Here is a 5,849-nt window from a genome sequence, read left to right as displayed (position 1 = left end):
AAAAAAAGAAAGAAATCTGAAGAAAACCTAAGAATTATGGGGGACATCAGGAAGAGGAAAAAATCACGAGTGGTCAGAATTCCTGAACAGGAAGAGTCAAGCACAGAGAAAAGAGCTGTTGGAAGAAAACACTTCATGAAAGATGACAAGATAAACACACAAGAAACTGAATGAACTCCAAATATGGTAGAGCCCAGAGAAAATCACCAAGACATATCTTTTTTGTTGTTGTTGTTAGTTCACGTCTTTTATTACTTCATACACAATTACTTGTCTTCTGGTTTATTGAAGCAATAGGTCAGACAACACTTGCCACAGTAATGTCTATCAAAATGGCTGGCCATAAAAACTCCAGCACCACATTCATCAGAAGGTCACTCCCGACGAAGGCGACTAATTTTGCCGTTCTCATCCACCTTGTAGTATATTTTAGGACAGCCAGCTTAACCTTCTTCCTCTTACGCTTATTCTTCTTGGGAGTACTGTAAGACTTCTTCCTTTTCTTAGCGCCACCACGAAGTCTCAACACAAGATGAAGAGTGGACTCCTTTTGAATGTTGTAGTCAGACAGGGTGCGTCCATCTTCCAGTTGCTCGCCAGCAAAAATCAGTCTCTGCTGATCAGGAGGAATTCCTTCCTTATGCTGGATCTTGGCCTTTACATTTTCGATTGTATCTGAGGGTTCGACCTCGAGAGTGATCGTCTTCCCCGTTAGGGTTTTTACGAAAATCTGCATCTTGGCGGCGGTCCCACCGCAGATGGCGGATCCGAAAGCTCACCAAGACATATCTTAATCAAACTTTCCAAAATCAAAGACAAGAATTCTAAGAGCAGCTCAGGAAAATGAAAAGCTACCCACAAAGGAGAACCAATAAGACTAAACTCTGATTTCTCAGCAGAAACCACATAGGTAAGAAAGCAATGGGATAACATATATAAAACTGAAAGAAAAAAGTGCCAACCACGAATCATATACTTAGTAGAGGAGACCCTCAAATACAACAGCAAAATTAGGACATTTCCCAGTAAACAGAAACCAAAGGATTTTGTAATGTCCAGATCAACTTTACAAAAAATGCTTAAAGGGTGTTCTTTGGACTGAGAACTAACAACAGCAGACAATAATCTGAGACTACCATACCATACCATACACCCAGAAATAAATCCAAATATGTAAGTATTTAAAGTAAAACAAACCTGTTGTTGTAGTTAGCTGCTGTTGAGTCAGTTCTGACCCTTCATAGTGTCTCCGAGGAGTGGCTGGTGTTCTTGAACAGCCTCTACCTTTCTGTTCAAACTGACTTTGCAGTCCAGCACATTAACCCACAGTGCCACACCAGGACTCTAAAACAAACCTACAAGACTGAAAATAGGGAACCAGACATATCAATGTATAATGAAGTCAACTACAAAGCAAAAAGAGGCAATAGTATAGATACAGAACTTCCAAATAATAAGGAAATCAAATCGATTTCAAGATAAAACAGACTGTTTTAAGCAGGGAAAAAATTAAATTACAGGGTAACCTCAAAGAAAATATACCTACACATCAAAATAAAAAGAGGAATATCAGAAAAATTTAGTAAAAATTAACACAATGGAAATGAAAATCAAAAGAAAATTCACAAACAAAACAAACATAAAGGGAGCCTAGATCCAGGGGGCGTGGAGGAAGGTAAGAATGCCCACTGAGTAGTATCCAATCTGTTTGGGCTGGGCTCATGAAAGGAGATATGGATAGGTCTCTTGTGAGACAATAGTGAATAACTGTTATTAGGACTGATTGTGAGGGTTGGAAATGTAAAGGTAGACATTTTGTAGCTAAAGGAGGGGAGTGATTGACTTTACAGTCTAGGAGCAGATGTCCCTGAGACCATCAGGGATGAAGAGCGGAGAGTGGGACCCTACCCAGAGAAGCAGTGGTGCCAGAGATGGAGCAGAGACGATGACGTGGAGAGATGGAGTAGCTGTGGACTTTAGACCCAGAGAGGGAGAGATGCCGGGCTTGCAGGGTATACCATTTGGTTGGTTGATGACACATGGAGGGGATTGTAACCATTGCAATGAAATGATATATAATAGGATGAATGTAAAAACTAATGTTCTCCCATGTAAACTATCACATAATTCACAACAAATTTAAAAAAGAAAAAAAAAAAAACAAACCTGATGATTTGTTCTGTAAATCTGCACTCAAGTCACAATAAACAAAAAGAAGAAAGAGAAGAGGAAAAGTCCAGGTGTGGCTTTGTAGGATAAGTACTGGAATGCTAACAGCAAGGTTGGTGATTCAAACCCACCTGCCACTCCTCGGAAAACCTACACAAGGTCCCTATGAGTTGGAACTGACTGGATGGCAGATAACAACAATGTACGAGTCTTGGTGGTGCAGTGGTTAAAGTGCTCACTTGCTAATGAAAAAGTCAGTAGTCTACAGCAGCCGTACAGGAGAAAACCTTGCAGTTGGCTTCCATATCGATTGCTGTTGTTAAGTGCGGTAGATTCAGTTCTGACTCACAGCACCCCTCTATCAGGTTTCCGAGGAGCAGCTGGTGGGTTTGAAGCTGTGAAAATCCTGTGAGATAGCTATACTGTCCTGTAGGGTCACTGTGAGTTGAAATTGACTTAATAGTAATTGGTGTTCGGTGTAATGTAGAACTCTTGGGAAGAGGTTTAATTCTACCTAAAGATGCTGCAGAAGAGAGGCTGGGGGGGTCTTACACACACACACACAATCACTGAAAACTCTCTGGAGCACAGTTCTACTCTGACACACAGTGAGTCAGTACTGACTTAACGTTAATGGTGGTGGTGGTGATGTGCCGTGGAGTCGGAAGTGACTCATGGTGACCCTGTACAGGGTCTCCAAGGCTGTAAATCTTTACAGGAGCAGAAAGCCTCATCTTTCTCCCACGGAAAAGCTGGTAGTTTCGAACTGCTGACCTTGCGGTTCGCAGCCCGATTCATAACCACTACGCTAATAGACACTCCAAAATATTATTTTAAAAAATTCCTAAAGATTTGAAATATTTCGGCAATCAAATATTGTATTATTGTGAATCCTGTTGTGTGGTTCTAAAGGATAAGCACTGGAACACACGGTCAATTTTATCCTCAAGGCTGCTGGTTCAAACCCAACAGTCACGCCTCAGAAACCCTACACAGGGTCGCTATGAGTCGGGACCAACTTGATAGCACTTAACAACAACAACAAAGTGCTTTTTAAACAGTTAAAAATCACCTCAGCAGCAGTTCAACTGTAATCTTTTGTCCAAAAACTACTAGATAGGGCAAAATGTCAATACTTTCAAAATTTGTTACATTATCTGTTCTGCATGTTTAAGCATTTCGTAATTCTGAAAAAATGAGAGTTACTGTGAGAGAAAGATAAAGATGCAAGCTGCCCTATCCCTAGCACTTCTTAATGAAGGTTTCAAACTGTCCCGAGGCTCCACAGAGGCAGTCTTCACATTATTTTTGGTGAGAAAACTAATGTTTTGAACCAAAAAGCTGACATCTTGGAATGAACAAAGAGCTAGACCTCATTTCACTAATGTCCACCACACTTTACTAATGTCCAAGCCAAGACTACTATTGCTGGCCCAGCCTGCCTGAGAAATGGGCAAAGGAGTCCGGCTACCTGCAATCAGTGGTTGTACAAAGAAACCACCTCAAACAAATACTCAGGAAGCTTACCATTTAAGTGCAGTTTGGTTGTACCCTCTGAATGAACTGTAAATAGTTCAGGGGTCCAGCTTTATGCAGATGCTGTTGTTGCCACACTGCATCAGGTTTCCGAGGAGCAGCTGGTAGGTTTGAACTGCTGACCTTAGGGTTTGCAGTCCACTGCTGATCCTACAGCACCACACCAGGAGTCTTCATGCTGATACCCTCTGTGAATAAGCCATGGTACTGCTTCAGAAGTGCCTTTTTTTATCTGTACCATGCAAACAAGTTAACCAGATGAGGATTTGAGTGCTAAATTGGCCTGTTTCTCACTGTGAATGAGAGCTGAATTGGGATAAAACCCTGTTAAATATATTGTAACTTCTGACTCCACAGGAAACAGCTTCCCCAGAAATCACCTTTGCTTCAAGCTAGTCTTATCCCTTACTTCTGTTTAATAGAGCAACTGTTTTTTATTATATTTGTTGTTATGTGCCTTTGAGTTGGGTTCAACTCATAGCAACTATGAGCGCTATAAGCGGCTGGTGAGTTTGAACTTCCGACCTCGTAGTTCAAACTGTAGCTGGTTAATGCCACTTCTTTTCTTATGTCCTTCATTTTCTCCTATCAGATGGGAAAGGGAAGCAGAGAAGGACTTATTTTTTCTACTTTAGAGATGTGTCCTGGTGTGGTGCTGTGGATTAATGTGCTGGACTGCAAAGTCAGTTTGAACCACAAGGTTGGTGGTTCAAGCCCAACAACTGCTCCTCAGAAACCCTATACAGGGTTGCATCGACTAGACGATCCATAAGAACAAATCTAATCTTGGTAGAGCTAACTTTTCGCAATTATACCTAAAATGATTTTTCTTCTCACATTTACACCTTCTCTGACAACACCTGCATCTTCCTATTCGTTTTTTTCACTCTGGAGCCAGTTTTTGTTGTTGTTTGAAATTGTGCTCCTTTCATTATTATGGTTGTTGTTAAGCGCCCTCCAGTGGGTTCTGACTCATAGCGACCCAGCAGAGGATTTCCGAGAACCTACGGGCGGGTTTGAAGCGCCTTTTGGTTAGCAGTTCAGTACTTATCTTACATCGCTAAAACAGGACTCCTTCAAGGTTTGTTGTTAAGTGCTGCCGATTCAAGGAGCAGCTGGTGAGTTAGAACCGCCAACCTTGCGGTCCACAGTTTATCCTACAGCGCCACACCAGGATAATTATGGGATAATTATCTGGAATCTGACAAGATTCCAGAGCACTCCCTTAAATTTTCTGGCAATTAAAATCTGCTCCGCTGCCCTTAGGCAGCGATGAGGCAGTCCATCTGCTCAGGTGTTCGGTGAGACTGAGACGCAAGGCACGTGGGCATCGTCTGTCAAACGGACTAATCTCGCTTTAAGCCCTAGAGCTGAGATCCCTTTACGCCGTCTCTGGTATTGTTTTCCTCTCTCAGCATTAACTCTTTTATCCTCTCGTGTGTCTAATCAAGTCCGAGCTCCACTGGGGTCGGTTTTTTTGGTCTTCTGTGAGGATCCCAGAGTCAGTATCCCTCGGGAGTTCTGGAGTGACCAGTGGACCACTTTTTTTCCTCGACTAGGATTCGCATAGGTCCCGAAGCTCCTTTCCTTACAGCGGCCCAGCTCTAGGCGAACGCGTTCCCGCCTAACTCCCCCGAGGGGCTTCGGCCCTGGCCGTACTCGGCCGGCCAATCGCTAGCTCCGATTCGGACGCGTCACAATAGCGCACTGGCGGCTTCTCCCCCGCCCGACTCCCAGGAGTCCACGCGAGCGGAACAGCCTCCTCAGGACGGGCCTAAGAAGGCGGGGGTAAAGCCTAGAAGCACCATCCAGGTCATTGGGCGAAAGTACCTCTGCGTCGCCTTTCTTCCAACCTCAGCTCCGCCCTGCGCCTGGACGGCCAATCGCCGGATACGCTCCGAGAGTGTCACAAAGGCGTCCGCACGGCCCCGCCCCGGCGCCCGCCCCGCCGTAGTCCTTTCCGTCTTCCGGCTCTTCGGTGGAACCAGGACTGCGTCGCGTCTTACGGGAGCTGAAGGTGGGGATCAGTGAGTGGGACGACCCTGCGGTCACGCCGGCAGACGGCAAGCGGGCGGGGGTGCGGATTTCCAGAGCTACTGCTCTCAAAAACCCAGGGTTTGTGGCCAAGTAGGGGAAAGAGACGC

The 5,849-nt window shown here is 44.4% G+C and overlaps 1 pseudogene; it reads right to left on the bottom strand.

The window, feature by feature from the left end:
• Positions 1 to 266: 266 nt before the first annotated feature.
• On the bottom strand, positions 267 to 736 carry LOC102814141 (annotated as a pseudogene).
• Between the last annotated feature and the right edge of the window lie 5,113 nt (positions 737 to 5,849).

Source organism: Chrysochloris asiatica, unplaced genomic scaffold (genome assembly GCF_000296735.1).
Source record: "Chrysochloris asiatica unplaced genomic scaffold, ChrAsi1.0 scaffold00020, whole genome shotgun sequence".
Lineage (NCBI taxonomy): Eukaryota > Metazoa > Chordata > Mammalia > Afrosoricida > Chrysochloridae > Chrysochloris > Chrysochloris asiatica.
Note: the sequence above shows the minus strand (reverse complement) of the source record. Positions and strands in the feature narration are given on the sequence as shown.